The following is a 17,932-nucleotide window of genomic DNA, read 5'->3' as shown; positions in this document are numbered from 1 at the left end:
ATTATTCCCTCTAACAAGTTTTCCATGCTTTTTTCTTTTTTTTCTTCTCTCTCTATGATTCTTATGTTTGAGTGCTTTACATAATCCCATGTTGCTTGGAAACTCTTTCACTTCTCTTGATTTTTTCCTTATTTTTGACTGACTTGGTTATTTCAAAATCCTTGTCTTCAAATTCTAAAATTCTTTCTTCTGCCTAGTCTAATCTGTAGTTAAAACTTTCCACTACATTTTTTAATTCCTTAAATGATTATTTCATTTTCAAAAGTTCTGTTATGTTTTTAAAAAAAATTCTATGTATCTCTTTACCAATCCTTCTTTGGATTGGTTTTCAACTTTCTCATGGATCTCATTGAGCTTATTTACCATCTACATTTTGGATTCCAAATCCAACATTTCAAAAATTTCTTTTTGATTGGAGTCTATTGCTGGAGAGCTAGTGTGATTCTTTGAGGGTGTTGACAGAGCCTGTTTTTTCATATTGCCAGCATTCTTATGCTGGTTCTTTTTCATCTGGAACCTCTTCCCTCAGCTCAAAATAGATAGCTTTGAAGTTCATGTGTTCTCCTCTCCCAAGAACTCTGCTGCTTAGTGTAGAGAGGGAGACATGTGCTTCCTTTTGGCTTTTGCATATAAGTACCCACTATGGTGTTGCTGGAAATATAGGTTGGTTGGACCTCAGATCACTGGAAAAGTGTTAAGGTACCGACAATGGTGGGCCAGGTTAGGTAATCCCCTTACTCCTAAATTCTGTGCTTGAGTCTTGGGGAAACCAAACTGAGACCAGACTGGCAAATTTTCTCGCAAGTCTCCCTGAGTTAAGACGCTGTTTGTGATAGTGAAGGGTGGGATAATGTTCTAGTCCAGAGTAATGTTCAGGCAGGAGAAAGGCAGATGCATTGTAAGCCTGCTACAGGAAGGGCTGGCCCCTCTTAATGAGGTCAGCAGAGGCAAGCAGCTTTGGGGTACACAAACCACTTACATCTCCCTCTCTCAACAGTGACAGTGGTCTCTGTCCTTTGGAGGGCACAGAAGTGCCCTGATTTCCATCTTCTACCCTCGCCCAGCTGTAGTAGAGGTGCAAGCAGGCAGCTCAGCTGGCAGCTAGGTATGCTGTGTGCAGGGCTACTAGATTCACTATAAACTGTGGCTGAATTGCTCCAAGAAGGAGGTGTACTTTAGCAAGGAGCTTGCCTCCAGGAAGAACAGGTTTCTTCCAGAAGGGAGAGCCAGCTCTGGGAGGGGACTGCTATCCCTGCCCTCCCTAAGTGGAGGTGGCAGTTTTTGTTTGAATTCAGATAATGGAAGTAGTGGGCCAGGTGTGTGAGTGAGTTCCCTTAGCACTGGAAGAATTCTGGGTATCCTCTGGGTCTCAAGTGGTGCCATCCAGTGTTGGCAGTAGCTACAGTATGAAGATGCCACCCACAGCCTCAAAAATGAAGATCTTAGGCTGTCTTGCTATAAGCAGCAGCAGCACAGCGCTGCATTGAGGGGTATTCTCTTTGCCCATGAGCTTTGGGCACAAATGCCATGGGACCATTGTCACTGCCACCACTCACAGTTCCAGTCTTGCCAGTACTCGGGCTCATCTATCTTGACTTCCTTTGGCAGCAGAAGCAGCTTGGCCTGTATTGGTGTGCAGAGGGGGAGAAGGAGTCCTTTTCTCTACCCATGATTTAGAGCAAAGAAGCTGTTTTGCCAGTGTAAAGAGGTTTTCTTGCCAGTAAAGCAGAGCAGAGTATGTGTCACTGCTGGGGGAAGAGTCGCCTTTCATAGCCCTCCACCCCAGGGAGCTCTCAGACTCTGAAAAGTGTGTGCTTTGGTTTTCTTTTTCTCCAGGGCTATCTTTTTGGTGCACTGCACTATACTTTCTCCACAGGATAGTACAGGATAGAGTACTATGGACCCCAGAGCACTCCTGTGTCCAACGAGCACTTTAACACTGCAACCGTTTGGGTAGGCATCAGAGGATGCCAGTGGGAACTCCCAGGATGTGGATACATGGAGGATGTGGTTCCCAGGGGAAGATGCAGCCCTAATCAAATGTGCTCTCTCAATAATGTTGCCACAGCCACTCAAGCCAGCCCAGTGCAATGCATTCTGTAGGTATACAAATTACAGCCCAAACTCGTGTCTGGGTTCATATAAATAGAGTTGTCCTGTGTCTGGGATCACAGCAGGATTGTGCAGTGAAAATGAACCACTGAAACTCTTTCACTCTTTCCCTACAATACCAAGTCCCTCTGGGTTCCTAGCAAACTCTGAAGACTTGGCTTCTAGCTTCCGTCTCCTTTTGCACCCAGGTGTTTCCTGTGATCTCTCCACTGAACTTCAGTGTTCTCTCCTTAATATTCTATTCAAAGTATGATTTTCTACTCATGGTTTTGGCTCTTCTTTCTAGAGAGGACAGGTGCCCAATGTCTCTAGTCAGCAATATAGTGAAAGTCATTTCATGAGATAAAATCTATCCCTACTGATTTCAAATTTGTTGAAAAAACAATGAAAAATGTAGACTACTATATAAATTTAGCTGATAAAATACCGGCAGGGTTTGAGAGAGTTGTGTCTGATTTTTGAAGAAGTTCCACTGTGAATAAAATCCTGACAAACACCATTGCATGATGCAGAATAAATCTTTCATAAAGAAAGCTTATTGAGGGGTGGAGACAAGATGGCTGACTGAAGCCAGCTTTCCATGGAGGCTCCCATCCAGAAGGAGACTTAAAGAACAGAAATTTAGCAAGTAACCTGGTGGATTAGAGCTTCAAGAGAGAAGGTTAAAAAAAGCACATCAACCCCGCTGAGGCGAGCTGCAACACCAAGGATACAAACAAAAGGTACAAAATCCATCACCAAGTGAACGAGAGTCCCCTCCCACATGACAACGGCTCGGAGTGGCCCACAAACAAATGTGCAGAGTTCAAAGGTCCGCCCACTGCACTCCATGGGAGAGACCCTCTAAAAACTGGACCTACCTCCCCTACTAGGGTGCCACAGTGTTCTACTACCAGTCATAAAACTGTATAAAACTGTATAAATTCTCTACCTGCAATTCTGAGCTCTAGATACTCCCCTCCACTCTCACTCTGAGGTCTGGAGGCCTGTCCTCCAGGAGCCCAGATTCTTGGTTGATTTCTCAAGGGGTGTGGCAGGGCCTAGACTGCAGCTGGTCAGTGCTGATTCTGCAGCACAGGAGTGAGGAGAGGACAGTCAGCTGAGAGGGAACCACGCCAAAGCAGTGGTGCCCCAAGGTGCAGAGCAGAAGCAGTTTTTGGCAACAATATGGATCACTCGAGATATTCTGAAGCCACATGCCCTGTCTCCCTGGGTAACCAGAGGAGGCCGGGCATCGTCTCAGGTGGCAACCACTGCGGAACAGATTTGGGACAGAAACGCAGGCCCCCTGAGACTTCAACCAAGAGTAACTGTTTCACTAGGGTCAGACAGAGACCAGCTGAAAATAAGACAGAACCACTTAGCCCCACCACACCAAACAGGTCCCCAGTTGCTCAGGCCATAGCACTGTATGGGTCCTCGACAAAGCTCTAGGAGAAAAATCAAATGGTATAAAGTAATCATGGGGAGGAATCAGTGAGAAAACTCTGGTAACATGAATAACCAGAATAGATTAACTGCCAAGGTAAGATATGGCAGATGTAACTGAAAATTCCATTTATAAACAGCTGGCCAAGATGTCAGAAATCAAATTCAGTATTTGCATTGCAAACAAGATTAATAGAATGGAGTAAATTTGGAATTAGAAATTCGAGGATCAAGTCAAAAGTCGGAATTAGAAATTTGAGAAGAAATTCAAAAGTTGTCTCAAGAATTTAACAAATTTAAAGACAAAACCACCAAAGATTTTGATGCATTGAAGCAAGAATTTGCAGCCCTCAAAGATCTGAAAAATACAGTAGAATGTCTCAGCAACAGAGTGGAGCAAGCAGAAGAAAGGATTTCTGACATTGAAGACAAAGCTTTTGAATGTTCCCAAACTCTCAAAGAGGAAGAGAAATGGAGAACAAAAATGGATCATTCCCTCAAAGAGCTCTGGGATAATTCAAGAAGGCTAATATCCGGATCATTGGAATCCCTAAAAGTGATGAAGTGTCCTCACAAGGCACAGAGGCCCTTCTCCATGAAATTATGAAAGAGAATTTTCCAGACATGCCAAGACATTCTGAAATTCAGATAGCAGACAGTTTCAGAACCCCAGCATGACACAATCTGAATAAGACATCCCCCAGGCATATCATCATTAACCTCACTAAAGTTAATATGAAGGAGAAAATTCTGCAAGCAGCCATACATAAAAAATCCATTACCTACAAAGGGAAGAATATTAGAATGACTGCAGATCTCTCTGTTGAAACTTTTCAAGCCAAAAAGGGTGGTCATTTACTTTTAATCTCCTAAAGCAAAATAACTTTCAACCCCGGATCCTGTATCCAGCTAAAATGAGTTTCATTTATGATGGAGAAATTAAATAATTTAATGACATTCATATGTTGAAGAAATTTGTCATACACAAAACAGCTCTTCAGGATATTCTCAGACCTATCCTCCATAATGACCAGCACAATCCAATACCACAAAAGTAAACTCACTCAGAAAATTTTGATCAAATTCCAATTTCCACAGTGGCGAAAGGATTAAAAATGTCCACTGGACTTTCAAAAAACTCGATACCCAAAATTTTACCAGACTTATCAATATTCTCCACTAATGTGAAAGGCTTAAACTGTCCTCTAAAGAGGCACAGGTTAGCTGACTGGATACAAAAACTCAGGCCAGATATTTGTTGCACACAAGAGTCACATCTTACCTTAAAAGATAAATATAGACTCAGGGTGAAAGGATGGTCATCCATATTTCAGGAAAATGGTAATCAGAAAAAAGCAGGTGTTGCAATACTACTTGCAGAAACAAGAGGCTTTAAACCAACAAAAGTAAGGAAGGATAAGAATGGTCACTTCATATTTGTTAAGGGTAATACTCAATATGATTTCAATTATTAATATTTATGCACTCAACCAGAATGCACCTCAATTTATGAGAGAAACTCTAACGGACATGAGCAACTTGATTTCCTCCAGCTACATAACAGTCAGAGATTTCAACACTCCTTTGGCAGTGTTGAATAGATCCTCCAATAAGAAGCTGAGCAAAGAAATTTTAGATTTAAACCTAACCATCCAACATTTGGATTTAGCAGACATCTACAGAACATTTCATCACAACAAAACTGAATACACATACTTCTCATCAGCCCTCAGAACATACTCCAAAATCGAACACATCTTAGATGACAAGTCTAACCTCAGTAAATTTAAAGGAATAGAAATTATTCCTTGCATCTTTTGGACCACCATGGAATAAAAGCTGAACTCAGTAACAACAGGAATCTGTATACTCATACAAACACATGGAAGTTAAATAACCTTATGCTGAATGATAGTGGGTCAGAGATGAGATTAAGAAGGAAATTGCCAAATTTTTGGAACAAAATGATAATGAAGACACGAATTATCAGAACCTCTGGGATACTGCAAACACAATTATAACAGGGAAATTTATAGCACTGGAAGCCTTCCTCAAGAGAATAGAAAGAGAGGAAGTTAACAACTTAATGGGACATCTCAAGCAACTGGAAAAGGAAGAACATTACAACCCCAAACACAGTAGAAGAAAAGAAATAACCAAAATTAGAGCAGAATTAAATGAAATTGAAAACAAAAGAATTATACAACAGATCAATAAATCCAAAAGTTGGTTTTTTGAAAAGGTCAATAAAATAGATAAACCCTTGACGAACCTAACCAGGAAAAAAAGAGTAAAATCTCTAATCTCATCAATCAGAAATGACAAAGACGTAATAACAACAGACTCCTCAGAAATTCAAAAAATCCTTAATGAATATTACAAGAAACTTTATTCTCAGAAATATGAAAATCTGAAAGAAATTGACCAATACTTGGAAGCATGTCACCTTCCAAGACTTATCCAGAATCAAGTGGAAATGTTGAACGGGCCAATATCAAGTTCTGATATAGCATCAACCATACAAAATCTCCCTTAAAAGAAAAGCCCGGGACCAGATGGCTTCACATCAGAATTGTACCAAACCTTTAAAGAGGAACTAGTACCTATATTACTCAACCTGTTCCAAAATGTAGAAAAAGAAGGAAGACTACCCAACACGTTCTATGAAGCAAACTTCACCCTCATCCCCAAACCAGGAAAAGACCCAACAAGAAAAGAAAATTATAGACCAATATCACTAATGAATATAGATGCAAAAATATTCAACAAGATCCTAACAAACATAATCCAGCAACACATCAAACAAATTATACATCGTGACCAAGTTGGTTTTATCCCAGGGTCTCAAGGCTGGTTCAATATACATAAATCTATAAGTATAATTCAGCACATAAATAAATTAAAATACAAAGACCATATCATTCTCTCAATTGATGCAGAAAAAGCTTTTGATTATATCCAGCATCCCTTCATGATCAGAACACTTAAGAAAATTGGTATAGTAGGGACATTTCTCAAACTGATAGAGACCATCTACAGCAAACCCGCAGCCAATATCATATTGAATGGACTTAAATTGAAATCATTTCCACTCAGATCAGGAACCAGACAAGGCTGCCTATTGTCTCGACTGCTCTTTAACATTGTAATGGAAGTTTTAGCCATTGCAATTAGGGAAGAAAAGGCGATCAAGGGTATCCATATAGGGTCAGAAGAGATCAAACTGTCACTCTTTGTAGAAGATATGATTGTATATCTGGAAAAAACCAGGGATTCTACTACAAAACTCTTAGATGTGATCAAGGAATACAGCAGCATCTCGGGTTACAAAATCAACATTCATAAATCAGTAGCCTTTATATATACCAACAATAGTCAAGCTCAAAAAACTGTTAAGGACTCTATTCCATTCACAGTAGTGTCAAAGAAGATGAAATATTTGGAAGTTTATCTAACAAAGGACATGAAAGATCTCTATAAAGAGAAACTCTAAGAAAAGAAATAGCTGAAAACGTTAACAAATGGAAAAACATACCATGCTCATGGCTGGGAAGAATCAACATTGTTAAAATGTCCACACTACCAAAGCAATATACAATTTTAATGCAATCCCTATTAAAGCTCCACTGTTATACTTTAAAGATCTTTTAAAAAATTTAAAAATAATACTTCCATTTTATATGGAATCAGAAAAAACCTTGAATAGCCAAGACATTACTCAGAAATAAAAATAAAGCAGGAGGAATCACGCTACCAGACCTCAGACTATACTATAAATCGATAGTGATCAAAACAGCATGGTACTGGCACAAAAACAGAGAGGTAGATGTCTGGAACATATAGAAAAGCAAGAGATGAATCCAGCTACTTACCGTTACCTGATCTTTGACAAGCCAATTAAAAACATTCAGTGTGGAAAAGATTCCCTATTTAACAAATGGTGCTGGGTGAACTGGCTGGCAACCTGTAGAAGACTGAAACTGGACCCACACCTTTCACCATTAACTAAGATAGACTCTCACTGGATTAAAGATTTAAACTTAACACATGAAACTATAAAAATACTAGAAGAGAGTGCAGGGAAAACCCTTGAAGCAATCTGTCTGGGCGAGTATTTTATGAGGAGGACCCCCTGGGCAATTGAAGCAGCTTCAAAAATACACTACTGGGACCTGATCAAACTAAAAAGCTTCTGCACAGCCAAGAACACAGTAAGTAAAGCAAGCAAACAGCTCTCAGAATGGGAGAAGATATTTGCAGGTTATGTCTCCGAAAAAGGTTTAATAACCAGAATCCACACAGAACGCAAATGTATAAGCAAGAAAAGAACAAGTGATCCCATCGCAGGCTGGGCAAGGGACTTGAAGAGAAACTTCTCTGATGAATACAGGTGCACGGCCTACAGACATATGAAAAAATGCTCATCATCTTTAATCATCAGAGAAATGCAAATCAAAACTACTTTGAGATATCTAAGTAAGAACTCCAGTAAGATTAGCCCATATCACAAAATCCCAAGACCAGAGATGTCGATGTGGTGAAAAAGGAACACTTCTACACTACTGGTGGGAATGCAAATTAATACATTCCTTTTGGAAAGATGTTTGGAGAACATGTTTTAGAGATCTAAAAATAGATTTGCCATTCAATCCTATAATTCCTCTACAGGTATATACCCAGAAGACCAAAAATCACATTATAACAAAGATATTTGTACCAGAATGTTATTGCAGCCCAATTCATAATTGATAAGTCATGGAAAAAGCCCAAGTGCCCATTGATCCACGAATGGATTAAAATTGTGGTATATGTCCACCATGGGATATTATGCAGCCTTAAAGAAAGGTGGATACTTTACCTCTTTCATGTTTACATGGATGGAGCTAGTAGTAAAGTATCTCAAGAATGGAAGAAAAACTATTGAATGTACTCAGCCCTACTATTAAACTAATTTATGGCTTTCACATGCAAGCTATAACCCAGTTATAACCTAAGAATGGGGAAAGGGTGAGAGGGAGGGGAGGGAGCGGGGAGGATGGGCGGAGGGAGGGTGATTGGTGGGATTACACCTGCGGTGCATCTTACGAGGGTACATGTGAAACTTAGTTAATGTAGAATATAAATGTCTTAACACAATAACTAAGGAAATGCCAGGAAGGCTATGTTAACCAGTGTGATGAAAATGTGTCAAACGGTCTATAAAACCAGTGTATGGTGCCCCATGATCACATTAATGTACACAGCTATGATTTAATAATAAAAAAAAGAAAGCTTATTGATGCAACACACTTTGTTGTTGTCTTATTTTAATGAAATTGTCACAGCCACCCCCACCATCACAACCACCACCCTGATCAGTCAGCAGCCATCAACATCAAGGCAAGACTCACCACCAGGCAAATGATTATGATTTACTAAGGCTCAGATGATTGCTAGCATCTTTTTAGTAATAAAATATTTTAACTAAGTTACCTACATTGTTTTTTAGACATAATGCTATTGCACACTTAGTAGATTACATAGTATTAACAGAACTTTTATATACATGGGAAACCAAAATATTCATGTGACTCACTTTATAGTGATCTTCATTTTATTGGTCTGGAACTAAACTTTCAGTACCTCAACAGTACCTTTGCATAATATTTTTTTCACTATATTTAGTCCTTATCTATATTGCAGTGTTTTTTTTCAAATTTTTATTCCACACAAAAATTAGAACAAGTTTCGTCTAAGATGAAGTAGGCATACATTTTCTATTACTCTCAGACATACATACAAATAAAGGCTCCGGATGTGATATATAAAAAACATGTAAAAAGACTCTAAAAGTTGAAGAGAAGATGTATTTTATCAGGACCTCAAGACCCAAGGAATAGCACAGTGTTTTTGTTTGTTTTGTTTTGTTTTATTGTCTCATATCTGCTAGAATTGCAGCTGAAAAAGTCAGCAAAGCAGAAATACCAATAGGCACAGACAAAAATAATAAAAAGCCTGAACAAAAGCCTGACCTTCCCAGCCTAGGACCAGAAAAGGATCAGCTTAGCAAGATAGCAAACTTTGATTTTATTTTATGTTTTATTTTTTTTTTTTTGAGACAAAGTCTCACTTTATCACACCAGGTTGAGTGCCCTGGCATCATATCTCACGGCACCCTCAAACTATTGGGCTCAAATGATACTCTTGCTTCAGCCTCCCCAGTAGTTTGGACTATAGGTGACTATCACAATGCCCAGGTATTTTCAGACATGAGGTCTTGCTCTTGCTCAGGCTGGTCTTGAACTCCTTGAGCTCAAGCAATCCACCTGCCTTGGCCTCCCAGAGTGCTAGGATGACAGGTGGGAGCCAATGCATCCAGTCGAGACAGCAAACTTTTAGATGATAACTGCTCTACTCCAGCCAAACATATAGAAAAACTGGCCCCCACCCCTACCCATGTGAGCAAACAGCATAGACTTCCAAGCTTGCCAGATCATAAAAAGGCACCACAGTTCCCTCCATCACTAGTGTGGCATAAGGGAAGAACAAGTAGAGATCCAGAACTTTCATCCTCAATGAGCAGTGTCAGTGGAAACCACATAGGTAGTCTGGATTCCTCCCATTCACAATATTAACAGCGTGGAGCCTAATGGAAACTCAAGACCTTTACCACTATCCAGAAGGTAAAAGGTACTTCACTATGGTGTCAGTGTAGGCCATGTAGGGAGCAGCAACAAGATACTCCTACCCCTCCTCAGATAAAAAGATATCAATAGATATATCATGTATAGTAGAGAGCTGGAAAGACCATCCCCACTGAGAACTAATAAGAAACTACCCCTTCAGGTATCAATAAAGATACAAGGCAACACCCCTTTCTTCCTGCCAGAGAAATGTCAGGGAAAAAAAAAAAAAAAACAGCTAAAACTGAAGGTTTAAATAAGGTTCAGAATCTCTTAACATATATCCCAAATGTCCAGGTTTTGATCAAAAGTCATTCATCATGCCAATAACCAGTAAGGTCTTAAAATGAATGACAAAAAAAAAAAAGATCAACCAATGCCAAAACCAAAATAACAGAGATGTTACAATTATCTGACAAAGATTTGTACTTTCATATTAATCTGAAATTTTTTTTTAAAGTGTAGACATCATAAAAATGCTTAAATAAGCAATTACAGACAAGCTGAAACAAATGAAAAAATGTTAGCAAAGACATAGAAAGTCTCAGCAAAGAAATAGAAGGTGTCAAGAAGAACCAAATGGAAATTTTAGAACTGAAAAATTAAACAACTTAAATTTAAAAACTCAGTGGGTGGGCTCAACAGCATAACAGCAGGGATGAAAGTTAAGAATCAGTAACTTGTAAGATAGAACAAAAGAAATTATGCAATCTGAACAAGAGATAAAATAGACTTTAAAAAAGTGAACAAAACCTCAAATACCTGTGGGACTGTGACAAAAAATAAGACAGTCACATTATCAGAGTCCTGGAAGGAAAAGAGAAAAAGGACGTGGCTAGAAAAGAACTTCAGGTGTGTGTCACACTTTATGGGGGTAAGACATAATTGCAAGAGGGACTTCACCTAACAATTGCAATCAGTGTAACCTGGCTTATTGTACCCTCAATGAATCCCCAACAATAAAAAAATAAATAAATCCAACATCAAAAAAAAAGAACTTCAAAAAATTATGACTAAAAGCTTTCCACATTTGGCAAAAGACATAAACCTGCAAATAAGAATTTGAGCAAACCCTAAATAGGCTACATCTAAGAATTCCACACCAAGACACATCATAGTCAATTTTATGAAAACTCAAGACAGAGGAAAAAACTTTGAAAACAATGAGAGAGAACTGATACTTTTCCTAGAGGAAACAAATAACCTGAATTATAGTGGATATATAATCGGGAGCAATGAAGTCTGGAGTAAGTAACACATTTTAGAATGCTAAAAGAAAAGAACCAGCAATTTAGAATCATACATCCAATAAAAATATCCTTCAGGAATTAAAGGAAAATGAAGACATTCTCATATGAAGGAAAACTAATAGAATTTGTTGTCAATAACCAACCTCCCAAAAGCATCTAAAATAAGTACTCTCAATAGAAAAGTAACAATTAAAACAAAAACTTGGGAATATCCAGAGGGAATAAAGAACATGGTAAACAAAAATATGAGCAAATGCAATGGACTTTCTTTATCCTTTTGAATGTTCTAAATTATGTTTGACAGTTGAAGCAAAAATTATAACACTGTCTCATGTAGTTCTAAATGTATATAGAGGAAATATTTAAGACAATTGTAAAAGGGATGGTAAAGAGACATAAAAGGAGATAAGACTTCTATACTCAAATCAATAAAATGGTGATACCAATAGATTGGGATGTTACATATAAAGAGATATGTCTCTCTCACCTTTTCTCCTTCACTAGAGAGACCATCTTCTAATTCTCCTTGGAAGTACATCTCTCTTGTGAAGTAGAAAAGGAGTGTTCTAAACTTTCTCTTTGTTCTTCCTAAATAAAATCTCTCCCTGTTACCCTGAAAAAAAGAGAAAGATAACTATATATATAACTACATTATACCTAGACAAAGCTTACAAAACTTACAAAGAAAATATACTCAAAAGCACTACAGAGAGACAAAATGGAATTCCAAAAATATGTTCAAGGAACCAACCTATGAGAAGGCAGGAAAAAGAGAACAGAGACACAAAGACAACAAAGAGAAACAAAAAATAAAAAACCCTACTTAAGTCCCAACATTTGAGTAATTACACTTAAAGTAAATGGTCTAAATATACAGTTAAAAGAAGAGATTGGCAGAGGGGATTAAGAAACATGACCCAAATATATGCTGTCTACAAGAAACTCACTTCAAATATAATATTTAAACAAACTCATTTTATTGTAAGGTCAAGAAGAAATTACCTTCTACAATCTGATATAAGGCTTACTGAAATTTATGTGTATATGGTGTGACATAAGAGTTAAGATTCATTTTTGTTAAGGATATCTAACTGATTCAAAATCATGTACTAAAAACTACCATTTTCCATAGTTCTCTGCAGTGCTACTTTTGTCATAAACCAAATATCTATTTATATAAGATCTTTCTGGATTCCTTGTTTCTGTCTCATTAGTTTACAGTAGGATTTAGATATTTGGTCCCTCCAAACCTCATGTTGAAATTTGATCCCTACTGTAAAAATGAACCAAGATCTGGGAGGAAAATGCCCATATTAATATTAGAATATTAATTTCTCTTGGACTTTTTCAGTAGACAAGAAGAATACATGTGTTTATATACTCATTTAATAAGTAGCCCTGTGTATCACCAATTAAAAGATAATTAAAACCAGGCTTTTCAGACAAGGCGATTACACATACTCAAAGGAACAAATCTAGAATGAACTCTGTAGTGTTGGACTGAAATTGGTAGTAACAGTGTAAACTTAGATTTGTACATAAATATAAATATAAATAAATAAATATACACACACACACGCACCTTGCTCCCAGACTTTGGTTCCATTTTCCACTTAGAGGAACCAGGCCTCCTTGGAAATATGGCTCATTCCTGGGATAGCACAGGGAATGTAGAAGATGGACCTGGAACATTTTTTTGCCAGAAAGCAAGGAAATGCTCAAAGAGTGATGAAGGCATATTATGTCAATTGGAACAATCTCCCACTGGCCAATTTGGGGGCAATTTTAGCATCTACATAAACAATGACAGAACTGGATTATAGCCTATTGGATAAAATAGAAAATTACTTGATATTTAGTTCCAAAGTACCTTTTCACAAAATACTTATTATTACAAAGGGAAAAACAGTAAATTTACATAATCAAGTAATCAAAAAGATAATCATTGATAAGAAATTGAAATTGCTAACCATTTGAAAGGATTTAGTGAGAATCCAGCATCACTTCTGTCTTATTCCTCCAGACATGTACAGTCTAAATCTAGTTATAAAGAAACATCAAACAAATCCAATTTTGGAGACAGTCTACAAAATACATGTAATTGACCTATAATCTTCAACAGTGTCAAAGTCATGAAAGTCAAGTAAAGCAGAAAATGCTTTATACTGAAGAAGAATGAAGACAAATAGCTAATAATGAAATATGATTCTAAAGTGATGATTTTCTATAACAGATATTAGACAACTGGTGAAACTTGAATGGGGTATAAGGGTTATATGATATTTATATATCAATATGAGTTTCCTCTTTTGATGGTAACATTGTGATTATGAAGGGAAATGTCTTTGTAGCAAATATACTAAAGTATTTGGTAATGGTAGGGCATTAGATAGGTAAATTACCCTCAAATATTAAGGAAAAGTTTTCTTTTTATACATCTCCAATTTTTTCTGATTTTCTACTTGTTTCAAATTACATATACACAGAGATATTAAAACTGTTAACATTTTTATTGAAAATGCTTAGTTTCGGTATATTAATTTGAAGAGTGTTGACATCTTTACAATATTGAGTCTTCCAATCCATGAACATGGTATATTTCTGTTTATTTATGTGTTCTCTCAATAATATTATTTTATATCTTTCTGGACAAAGGACTTGCACTTTAGTTAAATTTAAGTGTAGGTATATGACTTTTATGCAATTTTGAATGGTATATTTATTTCATTTCCCAATTGTTGCTGATTTACATTATATAAATTCAATTGATTTTTAGCTGTTAACCTTGTATCTAATTACTTTGCATTATTTAATATATCTAATAAATCATCTATAGATTCTTTTTTATTTTCCCCTACAAATAATGATATCTAATCTTTATACTTTTGTTGTTTTATCTTATATTTCACTAGCTAGTTTATGCTAGTGATGACATAGCATAAAATGGGCACTCTGTATACTAGTAGTGGAAATGCAGTATAGCTGCTGCAATACATTGCTAGTTTCTACAATACATTTTTTAAGAGAAGCGGAGATTAAAGATACACCTATCTTATTCCCAGTCTCAGTAGGAAAGAGTTCAACATTGTACTATTAAATATATTTCTTGTATTCACTTTATTAGTTCAGGATATTCCCTAATTCATCTCTATTTTGCTAAGATTTGCTCATGAATAGATATTGAAATTTATCTAATGCTTTTTCTGCATTTATTAAGATTATTATCATTTTCTTTCCCATAACATGTCTGTTTTGTAGTCCTTATTTCATAAACCTATTGTTTAAGCTACTTTAAGATCTGCATTTTCCATTTGAGTTTTTGCTATTTCTCATTTGGGGTTTTCTTTTTCTTCATTTATTTCATAGTATGTAGTAAATTTAAATATATATAATTACATACAATACTTTATATTTGGGGGTTTGTCATTGGAGATATTGTGTAGATAGATTTTGAATGTGTCCCTTCAAAGAAGTTTTGCTTCTGATGGTTATCTCTAAAATATTACTACTGGCTCTGAATGGCTTATGAATTCCCAGATCATTTGGAAATCCCCATTCAAAGTAGAGAGGACAGTGATTATGATACCTTTTTAGACCATTTTTACTTAGTTTTATTTTTCAGCCAGGGCTGAAAGTGGGAAAAATGCCTTGTGGACTCAAGGTGACAAATGTGGGACATTTTTTCTCATCTATTTATTCACTGAAATCCAACCTTATTTAAAATGTTAGATTCTACACCTTGCCTAGAGTATATCTTGTCTCCTTCCTCAGACAGATAATAAAATCTAAGTCCCAAATAATTACCAAGAGAAGAAATGTTCACCTCTAGCTTTAACTCAAGGCAGCCATTGCTTCTGTTTGACAATCTCTGTTGCGATATCCTTTCCACTTCTGGCTCCTAAGTATTTCCCTTACATTCTTGCCAGTGCAGCAATGCATTTAAATATATTAAGTATTATTATACTTTATCCAGCACTTTTAGGTGTTTTAAGTGCTAGGAACTTTTCAGATGAACTAATTCACATTTATCACTAGGATTGGAAGTTTTGCTTTTCTCAGCCTCAGTTTCTTCATCTGACATAGGAAATTAATAAAGTAAGATATGTAAAGTATCTAGCATATTGAAGAGCAATAAAAAGCAGCAGCTATACTGCATTTCCACTACTAGTGTATAGAGTGCCCATTCTATGCTATGTCATCACTAACATTGGCTAATACAATTTTCACCATGTTTTCCAAATTAGTAAGAATTGTACTCTGCTTTAAGATTAATAATCTTTTGATTGCTACCATAAGGACTAAGCATATAAAAAAAACATCAATGAGGGGTACAGATTATACAATTCCCAGCAGGGAAAAGACAATGTGATTCAAGAGTACACTGACTCACATAGGATGGCAACACATGAAACTTGGGAGGCTCGGTTTAAAGGATATAAAAAGAGCTCTTAAGATGACAAAAGAGAGAGAGAGCATAAGATCAAGATGATGCAAATTCCTGGCACATTTGCCTGTAGGTCCCCTGCCCACAGTCATCAGATATGCCTAATTGATCACTGAATTTCTTCTCACTGAGCTGAATAGCAACCATAGCACCTTTCTCAACATAGCATTCCAAGCAGCAACTGATGACAGTTGGCCCATAGATAAAGCCTCCTTATCCTTCTTGATTTAGATTACAATTTTCAGCTCATGACAAGAGGAAAAAGTATATAATATTCAGTGTTTCTTTGTATTTAAGCCAATAAATTTGTATGTGAGTGAACATATTATTTTTAGTCAGGATTTGTTTACCCAGCACAGAGCCAGCCTCAATGTCATTGCTGAAAAATTCCCTCCCAGGGCAGGACAAAAGGAAGAAGACAATACCTGAAATCCAGGAGATAATCTAAACAACAGCACCTGAGTTACCAAGCTAAAGAATGGGATCCCAGTGGGAGAAGAATGCAATCAGAAGATGATTTCCAAATGTCACCTGACCTTTAGTAAAGGTTACTTCCTTTGTGAAACCAAAAGGAGGAAGACAAGGACTGAACAGGTTCTGTTGTCTTCCCTTTTGGCCTATGAAGCTTTAGGTCACAGTCACCAGAACTCATCGACCTCAAACACTCCCTGACAAAACAAAGATGTTTCCTAATGACTGCCTGAAACTGGAGACTCTAATTGCATTCCGACCTTATTTATACCTCAGCATCATGGCAAGGAGCTCCCCAAAGGGCCATGCTGAAACAGAGGTTTCAGTCCAGGAGCCCTGGAAGGGGGTTTCTTTTTGTTCTGGGACTTGGTTTTCCTGACTGAGACGCTGATTTGTAAGCTAATCAACCACTATAGAAAGGGTCGACCTGGATCACAGTTGTTAACAACCCAATTTGACAGCATCTGAGTCCCCTCTTCCCAATTTATTTTTCTGCTTTTGGCATCTCTTCCCTGGGTGCTGCTACAAGGGTTGTCTGTTGATATACAGCATTAAGGCAGTCAATAAAATGACTTATACATTATAAAATTTAATCACTACCAAGGGAAAGTCTCCAATATCAAGGAACAGGTTTATTATTCTTCTCTGTCTAACTTGAACATTTATATGATTATCCCAGCTCATACTTTCTGGCAATTTGAATCAATCAGATCAATTCTCATTACCTGTTTTCCCTCCAACAATGACAATATCCCCACCTTTGTGGCTAAATTCATTTATTCTGACATATACTCTACTACACATGATCTTAGCCAAAAGGCCGAGAAGCGATGACATATACTCTACTAACCACACAAACCACAACCTCTTGTGGCACTCTGCCAGGTATGAGGCACACACCACACACAAACACCCAATGGACTTCAACCTTGTCCAACTCCTGTTTCTTCTTATGTCTTACCTCCAGCCAACAGGGGATCATTATTCTCTCAGGTAGGGTGAGAAGAGGGTTGAAATGATGAAAGTAGACAAAGAGAGGCAAAGAGACACCCAAGAGAAGCGTGTGTGTGGGGGGGGGGGTCTGACCTCAGTATGCATTATTTTAAAGACCATCAGAACTTTGCAATGCAAAGATTAACATCTGGTAGTATAACTTCTTTACTTACTACACTAAAAAGAAAATTTCTCTCACTCTAAAGTTTAATTTTAAAAGGCCCCTTTCTATTCTTAGCATCCATTCCCTTCCATATGCTAATCTCTGAGAAAGGGGAATAAAAACACATTTAGTCATGCACATGCTCTGCCCTAGGCTGAAAAACCCCCACCTTTCCTCCTCCAGCTGACAAATTCCCCCTTATCCTTTTCTCTCCACTCAAATCCTCTGTGAAAATGAAGAATGCCCCTGAAAGACTTAAGGATGTCTCTTTAACATTTCTTCTGGAATCTATTAAACAACTCTAATTATTTCCCCCCAAGAATGCCCAGGTGTTTGCCCTCCTGCTGCACTGTGAGCTCCACAGGGTCAGGGACAGAGCTTCTGATCATCCTTTCTCCAGCATTTAGCC

The sequence above is a fragment of the Nycticebus coucang genome, chromosome 17 (genome assembly GCF_027406575.1).
Source record: "Nycticebus coucang isolate mNycCou1 chromosome 17, mNycCou1.pri, whole genome shotgun sequence".
Taxonomy (NCBI): domain Eukaryota; kingdom Metazoa; phylum Chordata; class Mammalia; order Primates; family Lorisidae; genus Nycticebus; species Nycticebus coucang.
The sequence above is the reverse complement of the archived record's forward strand: the minus strand, read 5'-3'. Positions refer to the sequence as shown.